Source organism: Hemitrygon akajei, chromosome 8 (genome assembly GCF_048418815.1).
Source record: "Hemitrygon akajei chromosome 8, sHemAka1.3, whole genome shotgun sequence".
In the NCBI taxonomy this organism is placed as follows: domain Eukaryota; kingdom Metazoa; phylum Chordata; class Chondrichthyes; order Myliobatiformes; family Dasyatidae; genus Hemitrygon; species Hemitrygon akajei.
This window is the reverse complement of record NC_133131.1, coordinates 26,701,431-26,721,434: the sequence shown is the minus strand read 5'-3', so window position 1 is coordinate 26,721,434 and position 20,004 is coordinate 26,701,431. Positions and strand designations below refer to the sequence as shown.

General features: G+C 42.8%; 1 protein-coding gene across 6 annotated transcripts in view; it reads left to right on the top strand.

Moving 5' to 3' along the window:
- Nucleotides 1-20,004, top strand: part of pitpnm3 (PITPNM family member 3) — a 626,734-nt gene that overhangs the window by 153,241 nt on the left and 453,489 nt on the right. The window contains exon 1 of one of the 6 annotated variants that reach the window (XM_073053470.1): nt 10,253-10,341. The exons of the other annotated variants lie outside the window; for them this stretch is intronic. The gene's annotated coding sequence lies outside the window, so the exon portion shown is untranslated. Of the gene's footprint in view, nt 1-10,252; nt 10,342-20,004 lie in introns of those variants that run through there. 6 annotated transcript variants of the gene reach the window in all.

Sequence of the window (20,004 nt, the reverse complement as noted above, 5' to 3'; positions counted from 1 at the left end):
ATGTTAATCTTTAATATAGCTAGCATGAGAGAATCAAAATTCAGTTGCCTTCCTTCCTAGGCAGTTGGTCATTTTTGAGAGCAACACAAAGATCTGCATCTGCAGATTTTCTCTTGTTAGTCATTTTTGAAAATTGGATGACAGGCGATTCAGGTTAATTGGTCCATTGGATTATTGAGGCAGCCACCCATCTGGGATAACTCTTAACAAGACTTCCTTTGATTGTTTGGGATACTGTGATGCTTAATTGGGACAGTAGACTGCTGCTGAACAGTTTCTAACTAGCATCAATCGTGTGAAGTTGTGTGGCGTTAGACACCACATTGAACAGTTTTTAAATAGCATCATTTGCATGTGTTTGTGTTCAAAAAGCAGTGATATTTGTCATTGATAGTTAGGGAGAAATAAGCAGTAAGCCAATTTTGTATTGTTTTGCTCACAGCTGGGAGTGAAAATGAAACCGTTCCACTCCTTCAACAAAGGCACAAATAATATGAGGGTATTGACAATCATCTTGAAAGTTACAATGAAAATGATAATTTGGAGGACGCAAACTTTGAAAGCATTGTATGAAAGCAGTCCATTGTCTGTGCTAATTGTTGTTCATTTATACTCAATCAAAAGAACATTGCAACATGTTGGTTGTCCATAGTATCAAACGATGACAGTGAAACCTATGTGGGAGGGTTTTTAACACAGAAAAGCCATTGCACTGGGACAGTTCCACTCTCGCGATCTCGAAAATCCAAATCCAGTAGTATGGGTAGTCATCACAAACTGGGGTCTTTCTTGGTTGCAGTGGACAACCATGACTTCTTTTGTGTCTCACCCATGCCCTTCATTCTCTAGTAACCTTCTTGGCTACTGGATTTCACTGCTGATCTCATCCGCCTGGTCTGCTGTTTGCTGAATTCACATACCAGGACAGGCCTGTCCCTACTCCACCAGAGAATGAGGCCTGCAGGCTACCCTGACCTTGTTTAGCCTGTCTGTCGAACAGTGTACTGGGGTGTGTCTGCTGCCGTATGCAGACAGCTACTTGGAATCACAAATGAGAGCTGAGTGTCCGGTGGGGATGAAAGGTGAGTGAGCTGCCCCAGAATAGACATTGCAGCCCCATACACAGCAGTGTACACTGGATAAATTCATCCACTGATAACTATTATGAACTAATACACAGTTTTATTGTACTGTCGTAGCATTAGTGTATTCTCATTTGTTACATATTTCATTTACAAAGTAAATACATAATTTTTTATTCAGTTAAACAGAAGTTTGCCTTTATGATACTTTTTAAACTATTTCCCCGGAACTTTGGCTAATTGGTACAGCCACATAATTGGGTCAAAAGGTACTGGTTCTGCCAGTACACATGGGGTGTGCGGGTGGGAAACGGGCTTCTGTTGCAAACCGGGGAAGATCTACAGATGCTGGAAATCCAAGTAAAACACAAAATGCTAGAGGAACTCGGCAGACTAGGCAGCATCTGTTGACAAGGGTAAACAGTCGACATTTCGGCCTGAGAGCCTTCGTCAGGGCTGGACAAAAGAGATTAGAAGTCAGAGTAAGAAGGTCGGGAGGAGAGGAAGAAGGACAAGGTAGTAGCTGATAGGTGAGACCAGGAGAGGGGTGAAGTAAAAAGCTGGGAAGTTGATAGGTGGAAGAGATAAAGGGCTGGAGAAGGGGAAATCTGAAGGGGAAGGACAGAAAGCCATGGAAGAAAGGGAAGGGGAAGGCTCACATGGTCTCCATGGCCTCCTCTACTACCACGATGAAGGCACACGGGCTGAAGGAGCAACGCCTTCTATTCCATCTGGGTAGTCTCCAACCTGATAGCATGAACATCAATTTCTTGAACATCCGGTAATTGCCCCCCTTCTCCTTCACCATTCCCCATTCCCATTTCCCCCTCTCACCTTATCTCCTTACCTGCCCATCACCTCCTTCTGGTGCTCCTCCCCCTTTCCCTTTCTTCCATGGCCTTCTGTCCTCTCCTATCAGATTCCCACTTCTCCAGCCCTTTATCTCTTTCACCAATCGACTTCCCAGATCTTTACTTCACCCCTCCCCTTCTCCAGGCTTCACCTATCACCCACCACCTTTTACTTCTTCCTCTCCTCTGTCCCCCCTCCCCACAGCTTCATACTCCGACTTCTCATCTTTTTTACCAGTCCCAATGAAGGGTCTTGGCCCGAAATGTCAACTGTTTACTCTTTTCCGTAGATGTTACCTGGCCTGCTGAGTTCCTCCAGCATCTCGAGTGTATTATTTGGTCTTGTTGCTTTTGATTGTGTTGTTCTGCTGAGCATTGTTGGTCCTGGAATGTGTGGTGATGCTTCTGGGCTGCCCCAGCACATCCTTTAAATTGTGTTGATTGTAACGCAAATGATACATTTCACTGCATGTCTCAATGAATGTTTGATAAGTAAATAAATCTGAATCTGAATACCCAGATAAGTGTGAAATGGTTCATTTTGGTAGGTCAAATATGATGGCAGAATATAGTATTAATGGTAAGACTCTAGGCAGTGTGGAGGATCAGAGGGATCTTGGGGTCCGAGTCCATAGGACGCTCAAAGCAGCTACGCAGGTTGACTCTGTGGTTAAGAAGGCGATCGGTGCATTGGCCTTCATCAATCGTGGAATTGAATTTAGGAGCCGAGAGGTAATGTTGCAGCTATATAGGACCCTGGTCAGACCCCACTTGGAGTACTGTGCTCAGTTCCGGTCACCTCACTACGGGAAGGATGTGGAAGCCATAGAAAGGGTGCAGAGGAGATTTACAAGGATGTGGTCTGATTGGGGAGCATACCTTATGAGAATAGATTGAGTGAACTCGGCCTTTTCTCCTTGGAGCGACGGAGGATGAGAGGTGACTTGATAGAGGTGTATAAGATGATGAGAGGCATTGATCATGTGGATAGTCAGAGGCTTTTTCTCAGGGCTAAAATGGTTGTCACAAGAGGACACAGGTTTAAGGTGCTAGAGAAAAGGTACAGAGGAGATGTCAGGGGTAAGTTTTTTACATAGTGTGATGAGTGCGTGGAATGGGCTGCCGGCAACGGTGGTGGAGGCGGATATGATAGGGTCTTTTAAGAGACTTTTGGATAGGTACGTGGAGCTTAGAAAAAAAGAGGGCTAGTAATTCTTAAGGTTGGGACATGTTCGGCACAACTTTGTGGGCCAAAGGGCCTGTATTGTGCTGTAGGTTTTCCACGTTTCTATGAATCTGAATCCTCCAGCAACTTATTTGTTGCTCTGAGTAACCTTTTCCAGCTACAGTTCTCCACACAGTCTCATGTGAATTGATTGATAGTCATGGAGAAAACTGAACTGGTGCACCATTTATCTTCCTCCCACGTCAGGACACATTTTGTTGACTCAGCTCCTTTTATAGCTCAAGTATTTGAAATCTGGTACTCAGTGGAGAGTTGAGGGTGTGGAATCAAATCTTCGGCATGGCATCTGTTGGTGCTCCCAGAGGTTAGGATGGAAATCATTGATCCTCTCACCCAGGAGGATCACGTTGACGTTGTGTGGAGGCTTGCATGCTTCAAGACTCCATCAGGTGATGCCATCTCAGGGCCCCCAATGTTAGAACGGCTGTGGATGAGTTGGCAGATGGAGATTGATTCAGCCCTGGCTCTGCCATGTGGAACAACAAACCAAAGGTTGTGTGCAGTTGATGTGTCCAATATATCGTTCATTCCTGGAGTGTTGAAGGAGCCACTGAATAAAAATGTGTTGATGCTGCTACACGTGTTTACTTTGCTGTTCTCAGTGTATGAATTGTTGATAATGAAGCAGTAACAGGCAAAGGGAATATCAAGGGGACCAGAGGGAAATTAAACTGCCTAATGAAGATGGATCAGATCAAAGAGGGTGCTAGGATGTAGCAACAGCGCCCAGCAATCCCCCAATTTAATCCTAGCCTCGTCACTGGACAATTTACAATGATCAATTAACCTTCCAAGTGTACGTATTTGGACTGTGGAGGAAACCCCTACGGTCGTGGGGAGAAAGTACAAACTCCTTACAGGTAGCGATGGGAATTGAACCCGAGTCATTTGTATTGTAAAACGTTGTGCTAACCACTATGCTACCGTGTCGTATGAGAATATCAGAATCAGAGGGAAATGAAACTGCCTAATGAAGATGGATCAAACAGGACAGGATGCTAGAATGTAGCGAGCTTTTAAATGAGAGATGGGGATAGCAAATCTCTTTGTTGTTAGTCTTTTCTTTGTTTTAGATGCATATGTACCAGGTTTAACCTACTCTGACATTGCCTGAAGGATCCTTTCAGAAATCTTGGCATTTTTTTTTTGCATCATCTGCATAAGGAATCTTCAGGATATCAGCGTGAGTGCAATTAACATCCAATCCATGTTCATCCCCATTTTATCCCAGCATAATGCACAAGTGAAAGCCTTAAACTTCCTGTCTGTGGGGAAATCTCGGAAATTAAATCAGCACGGAGTTAGGATTGTCATTGTGGTCTGCAAATTAGCCTGACATGCTCTCTGGAGAGATTACTAATCTATACTCTAATTACAAATACATGAAGTTTGTAATGTACCTTCTCTCTAGAAAGGCCCATGCTTAGTTTTAAATGATCATAATATTGAGGTTTGCTGGTGTTATTTGGATGCAACGCTGGTACATTTGTTACTGGGCTCAGTCAAGTCACTTAATTGACGGCTCTAAAGCAGTAGTGTTTAAAAAGTCTTCAGTTTTACTTTATTGAGTCATGATTGTGTACAACGCTGCTTTAGTCAACATCTGGATAGATCTTGAAACCATTTTTTTCACTACTTTTATGTTTGCTTCTCGCCTTGAATGTGATGCTGGAAGTGTTGGAGCCCGTGTTTTGCTGGTTGGAGATGGTTTGGGTGCCTCAGCACTCTGCAGTCTCGGAGGCAGTGTGAGCGAACCTCGTGGCGAGAAGGCTGCAGGATGGCGTGTGAGCCAACGTTTGATCCCATTTCGCCGACTAAAGTGACGAGGGCCACCGAAGGTGAGTGCGGAAGATCGTTTGGGTGTTCCGGCGTCCTGCGGTCTCCGAGAGGGTCCCAAGAGGCGGCATGCACGAACCGCATAACAAGGAGGCTTCAGGATGGGGCACAAGCCAATGTTCGGCTCCATTTAGCCAATTACAGCTCACATTGTTGGCCGATTAGAGCCATGAGGGAGACTGAAGCATCAAAGCGAGGGCAGAGGGCGAGCACCGGCTGCCAGTCTTTTGATTGGTTGCTCTGTACTGGAGAGGCGAGAGCCTGCTGCTGAGTCTGGCCCAGGAGAGTATTGTCCAGGTTTTTTTCTGCGTTTTGGACTATAGACTCTTTTTCAGTCTCACAATTTTTATATTCTGTGTTTTATCACCCGATCTTCTCAGCTTTTTTATTTGTGTGGAGAGGGGGATTTAGGAGTTGATGTTCCTGATCCATTTTGTGGTCTGATGTGCCTGTTCTATTTTTGTTTGCTTTTTGTGCAGGAGGTGGGATTTGGGGTTTGATGATTGTGCTGCTTTTCTTTCTTGGTTTTCATGGTTACCTGGAGAACTGAAGAATTTCACAGTTGTATACTTTGATAATAAAATGAACCTTTGAACCTTTGAAATGTTTGATAACATACTGAATTATAACTCAGATTTCCAATTTTCTGTCTGGGTTGCATTGGCAATTGAGGCCTACAGGGCATCCAGGGTGTTGTGCGGGAGGGGTGTGAACCTCAAATGCTTGTTGGTGTACTAAATACTTCAGTTTTGCTGAAATTAATTTGCTGTAGTTAAAGTACAGTTTCCTCCAGGTAGCTGAAACCTTGGGCTTGACCTTGTCCTCCTGTGGAGAATCACAGTGAATCTTCTCTGTTATGTACCAACGCCTGTGCCAGTCGTAATGGCTCTCCGCCAGTCTGCTGCTTTCAGCAGTAGTGGGACCTTCAACACTGAAGAAGTCTCACCCAGAAACCCCTTCAACAGTTGGCAGAATTCTTCCCTTCTGCTTTGATGGCTGTATAACCTTTTATCTGACTTTGTGATTTTATTTAAAATTGGTTAACTGAAAAAGCAAGGATACTTCATTACCATACTACAGTGTTAGAAGCAGAGTCCTTCCGAAACTGCTCTACAGTATACAATGAAATCAGTGAGCTCCTGGATCCAGTGTTGGGTTTCAAGGCAGGTTTGTACTGGTGTAATGTTGCAAAATCACAGCCGAGCTGGGCCCTATCCCTGCACTCCTGAATTTGGCATTAGTCCTGAACTACCATAATTGACAGTGCCTGCAAGCAAATCTAAATGTTTCTGATGCATGTGACTAAATACTGGCAGATAATGTATTGTCCTTTGAGTAATAGAAAATAGTGAAAATCTTTGATCCATCTTATGAGTTATGTTTCTTTTTAAACTTTTCTGTTTGTCTATTGTATGATAGATGCTGCCATAACACAAACTAGTTATTAGATAGCATTTGTAATTTCATGGCCCAGATCTCAGAATATCAGCAATCACCATGACAATAATAGAAACCTGATGGTAATTTCTGGACTGTGCAGTCACACAGTTAAACACATCGATAGAGATGTGTTGTTAGTGTGACTGCTTCAGGTGCATTTTCTCCTGGTCTCTGTGACATGGCATTGAAGTGTCTGCATCAGTATGAATGAATGTGTTTTATATACTGAATAACTTTGCTCAAAATATGATGGGGGAGAAATTGGGGTTAGAATGTTTGGGCACAGTCTTCCAAGGTATAAGAGTGGTGATTCCTAGTTAGTTGTCTCTTTGGCAGTGATGTGCTGATCTCACAAGAGGATTCGGGAATAATTTCAGACTTCTTTTTCGCGGTACTTTTATCTCACTCTCTTAATGCCAACAGAGTTACTCGCTCTCTCCCTGAAGACATTCTACACAATCAGGAGAGCTTACCAATGCCTCTACTTTCTGAGAAGGCTGAAGAGAGCTGGACCATGCACATCTACACTTAGGTCATTCTACTGCTGTGCGTTAGAAAGCATCCTAGCCAGCCGCATTGCTGTATGGTGTGGAAACTGCGCTACGGCAGACAGGAGGGCTCCACAACGGGTAGTCAAACTGTCCAGTGCATCAATGGCACCAGCCTATCGCATTTAGGACATATATAGAGAAAGCCATTGGAAAAGGGCCAGTAGCATCATGAAAAATCCCACACATCCTCCTCATCAGTGAAGAGGCTACGTAGCATCCACACCAGGAAAATCAGACTCAGAAACAGTTACTTTCCCCAAGCAGTAGGGCTGATCAACACTTCCACCCACTAACCCACCCCTCCACACCTCCAACCACCACTACTTTATCATTTTCTGTCAGTCAGCTTATGTACAGACACTTTATGGACATACAATCAAACTGGGTATCTACGCTATCTTATGTATTTATATTTATTGGATTTAAAAAATAATAATTCTGTGTTTTTTTTGTGCTGAATTGGATCTGGACTAACAATTATTTCATTCTCCTTTACATTTGTGCACTGGAAATGGCATTAAACAATTTTGAATCTTGAATCTTTCTGTGTATTATTAATGTTTTAATTCATACTTTCCACTTTGTTCCTGACTTGGGCTCACGTTGAGGATTTGCTCGAATCCTTATTGTAGATCCTTGTTGCAGTTTGACTTTTTGTTACAGCACACCACCCTTTTCAGGGGTACTGCTGTGGGACTGAGAGCAAATAAGGGAAAATTTCCACTGATGAGCTGACTGAAATACTGAGAGCTGAAGTTAAGAAGGTAACGGCTAGTTGATCCTCAACAGTGGAAGCAGAATAAACTGATGCTGTATGTGTTTGCATTGAAAACACGAATGAGCGGATTTGAATGGAATCACTGAACAGGAAAGAATAGCATGGATGCTACAATTATATTTTGGATGGAAAAGAATGAAAGAATCATCACAATGGAGATTTCATTATCTTGATGAATCTTCCAGTTTTCTGATTGTTAGCATTTTAGAATGGTTTCTCAGTGGAAAATAGGAAGTGATACTGGTTGAGCATTGAGATAGGATTTTTTTTTTGCTTGTTCTGCTAAGTTGGGTATTTGCTTTATGACCTTTGCACTATGAGTCGGGAAAGTTCTGTATGACTGACATGGGAATGTGGAAGGCATTACCTTGATGCCTACCACAGAAAGTGGATCAGAAAATGCAAAGTGATGTGGCAGGAGCTGAGCACGGCACATGATGCCTTATATTCCGTCTCGGTAGTCGTTAACTTGAAGGCATAACCATCGATTTCTCTGATTTCTGGAAATTTTTCTCCCTTTCCCCCTCCCATTTCTAATGCTGGTTCCCCCACTTACCTCTTCTCCTTACCAGCCTGTAACCTCCCTCTGGCGCTTCTCCTTCAATCCTTACTCCCATGGCCCACTCTCCTCTCCTATCAGATTCCTTCTTCTTCTTCAACTCTTCACCTTTTCCACCGATTACCTCCCAGTTTCTCACTTCATTCCCCCTCATCCCCCCCTCCCCCACCCACCAATCTTCCCTCTCACCTGGCTTCACCTATCACCTTCCCCTCCTCCCACCTCTTATTCTAGCTTCTTCCCCCTTCCTTTGCAATCCTGGTGAAGTGTGTTGGCTCGAAACATCGACTCTTCATTCCTTAGGTGCTGCCTGATCTGCAGAGTTCCTTCACCATTTTGTGTGTTAAAGTACATCCCAGAACTTCTTTTGATTAGAGGCTAACTGTGTGATTTCATAAAAAGTTGAAGCCAGCCTGAATTTGAAAAACATATAATTTTCTTTGGTTTTTATACTGCTGAACAAATATGAAAATGGAATAAACGAACTCAGTGGAAACATTGACATCTATCTGTTAATTAAATGTAACCAATGACAGCTAGTTGTGAAATGCTCCCTTGAACAAATTTCCTTCCTGTTCTCCTTTTTTTCCATTTAATAGTGCTTATACAATTTTTGCTCAATTTACTCTTTCTGCTCCATTTCGCTTTCTTTTGTTTTAACACTTGTAAGAATGCATAGTAAATTTCACTGGACTGGCTTTTCTGAATGTTTACTGTCCTGGATGTATTAATAAATGAGAAAAATGCATGGAAATAAAATGGCATCTTGAAAAAAAATGCTTTGCCGAGCACCAACCAGAAAAAACGGGATCTTACAGTGGTCACCCATTTCAGTTCAGCTTTCCATTCCCATTCCGACGTGTCAGTCCATGTCCTCCTCTACTGCTGTGATGGGCTACACTCAGGATAGCCTCCAACCTGATGACATGAATATCAATTTCTTGAACTTCCGGTTCTTGTCCCATCTCCTTCATCATTCCCCCATTCCTGTTTCCCTCTCTCACATTATCTCCTTACCTGCCCATCACCTCCCTCTGGTGCCTTTCCCTCTTCCCTTTCTTCCATGGTGTTCTGCTCTCTCCAATCAGATTCCCCCTTCTCCAGCCCTTTATCTCTTTCACCAATCACCATCTCACCTCTTTACTTTGCCCCTCCCCCCTCCAGGATTTACCTATCACCTGCCACCTTGTACTTCTTCCTCCCCTCCCCCACCTTCTCATCCTTTTTTCCAGTTCCGTTGAAGGCTCTCGGCCTGAAATGTTGACTGCGTATTCTTTTCCCTAGATGCTGCCTGGCCTGCTGAGCTCCTTGTGTTTGTTGCTTGGAAAAAAAATGTGTTACAGCTCGTCAAATCGGTGATCCCATTCCTTTTAATACAACAACTGCTCTTTATATAGTTTTATGAATTGCAGGGTCATACAGTATGGAAACAGGGTCTTCACCAAACTGGTCCTTGCTGGCCAAATTTCTCAGCTAAGCTAGTTTCAGTTATCTGCATTTGGCTCATATCCCTCTGAACCAGAGGTTCCCAACCATTTTTATGCCACCGTTAACCGTGGAGTCCACAACCCCCAGGCTGGAAACTCCTGCTTGAAAGCTTTCCTATCCGTGGCCTTCTACAGTGGTGTCATAACATCCCTATTTTAATACTCAGTTTCCTGACTGATGAAGGCCAGCATGCCAAAAAGCTGACTGAATACCTGTGATGCCACAGGTGGACATACATGGGCCATGGCTCATGTTTTAATGTAGAACACAGAGAGGGAGAGGGGGAAGGAGGAAGAAAGCTTGACCAAACATTACTCAAAAGATATTAGTTAATGGTGTATTTTAGAGAAGAACTTAGAGACTGGAGCCCAAATAACAGAAGTTAGATTGTGCAAGAGCAACTGAATACTTGGGGGTGAATGTAATGTTAGATAGAGTTGAAGAAATAAATTAGGACGGTCAAGAGCTAATATCAGTCATTTAGGACTTCGTAACATGCTACAGGATCAGGTAAGAGCACTAGATTTTTTTTGCTGAACTGATTGATGATTGCAGATGTAGGGGAGGGGAAGTAGACTAGAAGAATACATATTAATCTAGTCGGAAGTGGAGAGATAAGGGTTTCGACAGCTGTGTTAGGGTGGAGACGTGAATGAGAATGGATTTTATGAGGAACAAAGGACTGAAACTGCAGTTAGACTTCATTGGGATGGTGAAATCTTGTTTAATCTGAACAGGGGTTTCTGCAGGGAGTGACAGAATTTGTATGCTTGCACCATGTGCACTGGGGCTGATTTTGATTTTCCCATTGTTCAAGTGGCAGCTTGATCAAGACAAGAGTGTTCACCAGAAAGTTGGCATGTCCCCTTTGACCCCCTCACCAGTTTTTATCAGCGAAAACATCCTATCTGGATGCATCATGGCGTGGTGTGACTGCTACTCTGCCTACGACCACAAGAAACTGCAGAGAGTTGTAGACACAGCTCAGGGCATCCCGGAAACCAGGCTTTTCTCCATGGGCTCTCTCTACACATCTTGCTATCTTCGTAAAGCAGCTGCCATCACGGAGATCCCACCCACCCTGGATATTCGCTCTTTTCCCAACTCAGAATGCCACCCCCCACCCATCACATCAAAAGCCTGAAAGAATGTAGCCCCAGGCTCAAAGACAGCTTCTATCCCACTGTTATAGGACCATTGACGTGCACTCTTGACCTCACAATCCACTTCGTTATGACCTGGCATCCTGTTGTCTACCTGCACTGGACTTTCTCTGTACTGTAACCTTTTATTATACGCTGTTACTGTTTCCACTTGAACTACCCCATTGCACTGTGGAGTGAAGTAATCTGAATGAACCATATGCAAGGCATGTTTTTTCCCCATGCTTCCGTACATGTGACAATAATAAACCAATTTACCAAGCAGTAGTAATCTCTCAGCAGAGATATAAATAGAAAATTGGACACCGGTGGAAGGAGGGCTGAGTATTGCTACCCTACTGGTGGCAGTGAGCTGCACCTGGTACGTTCAGGGTCAGCAGCATTTAGTTGAGGATGGCCAGAGGATGAGGAAAAAGTTGTTCAAGAAGATGCGTAATCAGACGAGTTTCTTATTCTGAGCAAAATTATACGCAATTGGGCTTAAGCTCAAGTTTAATTGTCACTCAGTCAATAATGGGGGGAACAGACGGGGAAACGCAAGCAAGCTTCTTCCACTGAGGTTGGGTGAGACAAGAGCTAGAGGTCATGGGTTAAGGGTGAAAGGTGAAATGTTTGAGGGGAACATGATGGGGAATTTCTTCACTCAGAGGGTGGTGAGTATGTGGAACGAGCTGCCAGCAGAGGTTGTGGATGTGGGTTTGATTTCAACATTTAAGGGAAATTTGGGTAGGTGCATGGATGGGAGGGGGATGGAAGGCTATGGACCAGGTGCAGTTTGATGTGACTAGGCAGATGTGACTCAGCATGGGCTAGGTGGGTGTAAGGGGCTGTTTCTGTGCTCTAGTGTTCTGTGAATCTATACACATGTATATGGTTAAACGATACAGTTTTTCTCCAGGGCCAGTACATACTATCACACCCAGCTCACATAATTACGACAGTGCATACGTCACAATAAATAATATTAGCACCATCCCTGAGTGGCATGGCCTGAAGATTGATGGTGCATGGGATCTTGTTCGGGAGCCACGGTTCTGCAAGAACGAGCATGCAGCTGTCTCCTATCCTGTGCGGGGTTGGAGCAGACAAACACGATGCAGCCCATCTTCCATGGAGCAAACACTGGAAAGCGGCGCTGACAGGAGAGGGGCCAAGTCCCCAACATTGCACAGATCTTACTGGAGGAGGGATGGGGTTAAACATGTCAAAGTCTCCAGAAATGACTGAAACATTCAAATAACCTTGTACAAAGTGAGTCTGCTGGCAGACTTTTAACAGCATACAAAAATAGTTAAGGGCTTACAATTCCATTTATCCTGTGGAGCAGAAGTTGCAAGAGAATATTTAATACTTAGCAGCAAGGTGCAAGGCTTCTGCTGGGATGAAAAGTGAAAATGAAGCTCATTTGATTGGGATGACAATGCACATAGTCTTCAACACTATTATCTCTTGTCATAGTTTAAGGTAGAAATCCAGAATTGGCTAACCACCAGAGACTGGAGTAATTCATCCACAGAATGGATGAGCTGTAAACTTCAAATACACTCTACTATGTCTGTTACAGAGGATTCTGTTTATCTACCTGCACTTTCCTTCAAAGAAAAGGGAAGAAAGTAATTGTACTTGAGGTCTCCTTGATAGAAGGTCTGAAATTAGTTGGCTGTTTTGAGCCCCGGGGGATGAGGAGGTTTATATATAGAATGGTTTAAGTGTTTAGTATTGTGAGAGCTAGCATTAACCCTTATCTGTAAATATTTGATGCAAACAGTAGCAGGGGTATGGAGAAACACAGGCTTTCTTCTAAAGATGTTGGCTCAAATGAAGGCTGTAGATTTATTGGTACCAGAAGGCCCTTAGTAATTTAGGTAATTGAAGATTTATTACACTCTTGAGGACTGCAGCAATATGATATTGATCATATTGGTGATTCATTGATGAACAAGAATGACTATCACTCAGTTATATGACAATTGCCAAAGTTAGGGGGCTTTTTGAGCACAATTTACATCCTTTTCATCAAGTATGACTTAATTGACTTTGGATTAGTTTTGTAGGGATATGAAAGAAGACATAGGGTTGATTCTTGTTGTAGTTCTTGCATGAATAAAAGGTGTTCTATGTGAAAGGAACAAGTTGCATATCATTGCTACCTTAGGGGATGTGGATTGACTGCTGTGCAAGTGAGTTATACAAGTGCGTTAAATGCTAGAATCAGTTGCCAGGGTCTTCATGCTTTGAGTTGGTGGCATTGTTTAATAATAGAGTGCTTCAAGACAAATGCTGATGCTTTATTTATCAGCTCCCTGTACTATCCCTTCTAGCGGGGCTGTTGTATAAAGGTTGAGAATGTTTCTTTGCATAGTTGTTTACTATTAGCTTGATTACAAAATCATAGGATATTTAAAAGTTTGTAGTTTGCAAAGAAAGATGGCACCTTCTGAAAGAAAAGTAAAGATATATATTGTGGCCTGTATTTGGATGCTGAGGACAGTTGTACTGTTCCCACCATAGGTCAGAGGTTAAACCTTCATTTATTTCAGTATCTCAAAATTGCTGGCAAATAACTGTAGTGTGTTATGGAGAGGGAACACACTGTCACCATTGTGCACTAGTAGTAGAGGCAATGAATGTTTAGGGCAAAGGATAAGATATTAATCATCTGGGATGTTATGTCCTGGATGGCATAGAGCCTAAGTGCTATTGGAGCAGTACTCATCCAGTCAAGCAGAAATCCATTACACTCCTCATAGCTTGGACAAATCTCAAGGTTGTATACTGTATACATTATTTGAAAATAAATGTACTTAGACTTAGTGAAAAGTCTATGGATTGTTGGCATATTTTTCCTGCTTTAGTAGCCCAAGTATTTATATTCTGGTCCAGCTGAATTTCTGTTTACTAGTTCGTGTGACTCTTACACAAAGCAAAGCATGCCCAAAACTAAAACAAATTGGTGTCTGAAGTGTGATGGCGTTTTCTCAGTTGACAGATTCTTTCCTCAGAGTTGGAAGGTTTACATTCCTTAAAATTTACTTCAGAGATCTGGGAGCATCATCAAGGGTGAAATTCTTGTACTATGCTGAGACAAAGCAGCAGCAAGATTCATGATTTCTTTTTCAAGATTGTTAAATGTCACTTGAGTACACAAATATAAAGGAGAATGAAATAATTGTTACTTTGGATCCGCTGCAGTACAGAAAAACACAGTAAGATATAAAGAACACATTAATAAAAACAATTATAAATATGAAAGAGTTTATATGCCCACATAGATTGATTGCATTAAAATTGGTACCTCCAAAACGTAATACTAATCAAAAGTAAAAGATGAGAGCCTGGGAGCATGTATATATTTCATTTTTACTTTTGGTAAGGCATGCACTTATGACGCGTTGGCATAATGATGTATGACGTTCATGTACTTTAACGTATAGCCCATAACCAAACAGCAATGAATTTTCAACCAATTAATATATTTACAATATTACTCAAATATTACTGAAATACTAAATACAGAGCGGATTGTATCCCCATAAGGCGACACTAGTTACAGGAGTGTCTGTACATAAGGTGACTGACGGCAAATGATAAAGTAGTGGTGGTTGGGAATGTGGAGGGGCTGATCAGCTTTACTGTTTGGGGCAAGTGACCATTTTTGAGTCTGGTGGTCCTGGCGCGGAAGCTACATCGTCTCCTCCCTGATGGGAGTTGGACAAAAAATTCATGAGTTGGGGGGGTGGGATCCTTCATGACCTTGCTAGCCATTTCTTGACACTTTTCTATATTACAGTGCCGATAAAAAGTATTCACCCTGCACACCCCCTGGAAGTTTTCATGTTTTATTGTTGTACAACATTGAATCACAGTGGATTTAATCTGGCTCTTTCGACACTAATCAACAGAAAAAGACTTGTTCTTGTCAAAGTGAAAACAGATCTCTACAAAGTGATCAAAATTAATTAGAAATCTAAAACACAAAATGATTGACTGCACAAGTATTCACCCCTTTAACATGACACACCAAATCATCACTGGTGCAGCCAGTTGGTTTTAGAAGTCACAGAATTAGTTAAATGGAGATCATCATGTGCAGTCAAGGTGTTTCAGTTGATTGTAGTAAAAATACACCGTATCTGGAAGGTCCAATTGCTAGTGAGTCAGGATCCTGGCTAAAACTACACCATGAAGACAAAAGAACACTCCGAGCAATTCTGCAAAAAGGTTATTGAAAAGCACAAATCAGGAAATGGATACAAGAAAATTTCCAAGTCACTGAATATCCCTTGGAGTACAGTTAAGTCAATCATCAAGAAATGGTAAGAATATGGCACAGCTGAAGATCTGCTTAGAGCAGGCCGTCCTCAAAAACTGAGTGACTGTGCAAGAAAGGGACTAGTGAGGGAGGTCACTAAGAGACCGATGACAACTCTGGAGTAGTTACAAGCTTCAGTGGCTGAGATAGGAGAGAGTGCACATACAACTGTTGGCCAGGTGCTTCACCGGTCGTAGCTTTATGGGAGTGTAGCAAAGAGAAAGCCACTGTTGAAGGAAACTCACATGAAATCTGGGCTAGAGTTTGCCAGAAGATTCTGAGGTCAGCTGGAAGAAGGTTCTATGGTCTGATAAAACCAAACTTGAGCCTTCTGATCATCAGACTGAATGCTATATTTGGAATAAGCCAAACACTGAACAATTATCAAAAACACAACATTCCTACCGTGAAGTATGGTAGTGGCTGCATCATGCTGTGGGGATGCTTCACTGCAGCAGGCCCTGGAAGGCTTGTGAAGGTAGAGAGTAAAATGAAATCAGCAAAATACAGGGAAATCCTGGAGGAAAACCTGATGCAGTCTGCAAAAGAACTGCAGCTTGGGAGACAATTTGTTTTCCGGCAAATCAATGACCCCAAGCTTAAAGCCAAAGCTACACAGGAATGGCTTAAAAACAACAAAGTTCATATCCTGAAGTGGCCAAGTCAGAGTCCAGACCTCAATCCAATTGAGAATTTATGGCTGGACTTGAAAAAGACTGCTTACTCATGATCCCCATGCAAGCAGACAGAGCTTGAGCAGTTTTGTATAGAAAAATGGGGAAAAATTGCAGTGTCCAGATGTGCAAAGCTGATTGAGACCCATCTATACAGACTCAAGGCTGTAATTGCTGCCAAAGGTGCATCTACTAAATACTGACCTGATGGCTGAAGGGAGTAAGTAATTATGCAATCAATTATTTTGTGTTTAATAATTGTAATAAATTTAGAGCAATTTGTAGAAAATTGTTGATCAGTGTCAAAAATGCCAAATTAAATCCACTGTGATTCAATGTTGTAAAACAAGAAAACTTCTGGGGGGTGGGGGGGGTGTGGAGAATATCTTTTATCGGTACAGTATGCCCTTGATGGCAGATAGGCTGGTGCTGAAGATATGTTGGGCAGTTTTGACAACCTATTATAAAACGTTCCTTTCTGCTGCGGTGCAGTTTCCGTACCATGCAGTGATGTAACATGTTAGATGCTTTCTACTGTGCATCAGAAGGTTGTAAGTATTGATGTGTGTAGTCCAGCTCTTTTCAGCCTCCCCTGAATGTAGAGACATTGGTAAACTTTCTGGTTTGTGCAGGATGTTTTTTTCGGTCCATGAGAGCTTGAGCAGGTTGCGCACTCCCAGGAGCTTGAAATTGCTCGCTGTTTCCACTGCTGTGCCGCTGATGTAAAGTGGACTGTGAGTGCTTGAAGAAGAGGTCATTTGCCAGGCACCAGGCTCGAGTTTTTCCACCTCCTCTCTGTTGACTGAGTTACCTCTGGTGGTGACGAGCCCCGCCATCGTTGTGTCGTTGGCAACCTTGACAATGTGATTACTCGGGTGTCTGGTGGCGTAGTCATGTGTGAGCAGAGTGTACCATAGTGCGCTTAGCACGCAGCTCTAGAGGGCACCCATGTTGAGGATGATGTGGAGAAATGAGTGGTTGTGCATGCTGACTATCTGACGTCTGCGGGTTAAGAAATACAACACCCAGCTACACATTATTTATTTAGACCGAGGAGTTAGGAGTTTGTTCACCATTGTCTATGGGACAATTTTGATGAATGCCAAAGTGAAATCTAGAACCAGAATTCTAATATAAGTGTCTTTGTTCTCTAAGTACGTCAGGGCCGGGTACATGACATGCTATGGCATCTTGTCATAGAGTGGTTCTGTTGGTAAGCACATTGGTGAGTGTCCAGTGTGGCAGTAATCGAGTTTTTGATGTGTGTAATTACCAGCCATTCAAAGCACTTCATAATTGGCATCACTGCCACTGGGCTGTAATTGCTTAGTTCTGAAAGTGTAGAGATCTTTGATACAGGGATGATGTTGGCTGATTTGACAAATGTTGGGACAGCAGCCTGGGTGAGTGAGGTTTTGAAGATGTCTGTGAGCTGGCGTGCACACTCCCTCCGTACTTGGCCTGGGATGTTGTCTGGCCTGACAACCTTATGGGAGTTATCGCTGTAGCGTCCTCACATCTGCTGCTGTCACAGTTGCTGCTCACCTCGGGGGGGGGGGGGTTGCTTTTGTTGCCAGCATTGTCTTGCATGCTTTGAAGGGTCCATTAAAGTTGTTTAGAGCATCAGGAAGAGAGGCATCTCTGGTACAATCAATGCTCTATTTCCTGTCATTGTCAGTAATGCCCTTGATGCCCAGCCAGATGTGCTGGGAATCGTTATCGGACAGCTGCTCCTGAATTTTTGTGTGTATGTGTTCGTTGCTGTCTTGATGCCTAAGATGAGATTTCTCTTGGCTGCTCCGTGAGCTGAGTTCCTCCAGCGTTCTGTGAGTGTTGCTTTGGATTTCCGGCATCTGCAGAAGTTCTTGTGTCCATGCTGTGAGAGCTGTTCTCTCTCCAGACTTGAAGCAGCGAGCTGAGCTTTTCATAGGGAGTGCAACTCTGTGTTCAGCCATGGCTTCTGGAGGGGCTGTGAGAAGACTGTTCTTGAGGTACTGATATAATCTACACATGTAGGTGTAGCCAGTAACAGATGAGGCCTTTGACAGATGAGGCACTTACCTCGAGATCTGTGTCTTCTCTGCTCGTGGCGAGCTCCTTGATCATCTGCCGGTTAGTCCGTTGCAAACAGTCCTGAAGCATAGAAATTGCCTCATTAGGCCATAAAACGTTGGTCTTCTTGACTCTTTTCTCTATTTTCAGTAGTGGTCAATATGATGGTATTAACATTATAGAGATGTGGTTAGAGCGGCCAAAATGGTGGGGGTTGGTGGAGTAGATTTAGGGCTGAGATGAGGAGGAACTGCTTTTCCCAGAGAATGGTGGATCTGTAGAATTCTCTGTCCAAAGAAGCAGTGGAGGCTACCTCAATAAATATATTTAAAACAAGGTTGGGTGGATTTTTGCATAGAGGGGAATTAAGGGTTTTGGGAAAAAGACAGGTAGGTAGAAATGAGTCCATGGCTAGATCAGCCATGATCTTATTGAATGGTGGAGCAGGCTCGATGGGCCGGATAGCTACTCCTGCTCCTATTTCTTATGTTCTTATGAGGGCGTGGGATGGCTTTGTAAGTACCATCTTTGTTTGTATAGACGTGGTCCAGTCTGTTTGGTGTCCATGGTGCCATGTTGGTTGAATTTGGGTAAAAATGTCCTGCAGGTGAACGTGACTGAAGACTCCTGTAATTATGAAGAGACCATCTGGATGCTTGTTTTGTGGAGAGCTCATGATGCTGTAAAGCTCTACCCAGAGCGTTCTTAGCGTTCTTGCTTGGTGGGGTGGCGGTATGGTTGTAGGCAGCGGTGCAGAACATAGCAGTAAGCTCCCTGATCTGCTAATGTGGCTGGCGTTTAATTATAAGATGTTTATTTGCCACAAAACGGTGACTGCTAACTGCAGATGAGTTTGTTAATGTAATGTAAAGAAGTATGATCTAAGTGGCTTTGACCGTGGAATGATTGTTGGTGCCAGATGGGGTGGCTCGAGTATTTCAGAAACTGCTGATTTTCTGGAATTTTCACACACACCAGTCTCTAGAGTTTACAGGGAATGGTGTGAAAACATCCAGTGAACATGCCTTGTTAATGAGAGAGGTCAGAGGAGAATGATCAAGCTGATTCAAGCTCGACAGGAAGGTGATAGTTACTCAAATAACTACACGTACAACAGTGGTGTTCGGAAGAGCATCTTTGAATGCGCAATGCATCGAACCTTGAAGTGACTGGGCTACAGCAGCAGAAGATACACTAAGTGGCTACTTTATTAGGTACAGGAGATACCTAATAAGGTCACTACTGAGTGTATACTTGAGCAGTTAGTGCCCTTACACAATCTTGGGCTTGTGGCAGTTTTACTTTCCAAGCCATTGGGATGAGCCTGAGCTCCCACTTGTGCAATATAAATGAGATATAGTCATTCACACTAAAGCACGTGCGTCATGGATATTAATGAACACTGTATTTTGCTGCTGCACATTTTAGCATTGAGATGTAATGAGGCTTCAACTATCAATCTCTCTTGTAGCTGTTTCCTGGCAGTTTCATTAATGCCAGCCTGCATAATCAAGAAGGTCGAGAAGCAGAATAAATGAAAATAGGTGAAAATCTTATGCTAATTCTGGCAATACACTGTGAGCTTATAAGCACGTGAATAGACTGATTCATATTTTAGATGCGTCCTTGCATCGAACTCTTCTGATAAAGGGCACCTTTGTGAAATGTTAACATGCCTTTATAAATTGGAAAACTGGTGTGGGTATTTTTTGGCAGTTTCAATTTTTCAGGAATTTTTTTTAGATATAGTATATAATTAATTTTACAAAAACAATGGATTCACAGTAAATGTTGATAAATTACCACTTCCATTCCAAGTAATTCAGAACAAGCTGTCAAACTAAATTTAGTCTTCTGGTGATAATTATATTTTTGAGTGTGTGCTTATAAGAATTTAAATTACCAATAATTTGAAGTGAGCAATGCAACCAACCACAACAAAGAATGTACTGCTGAAAAATGTAATTATCAG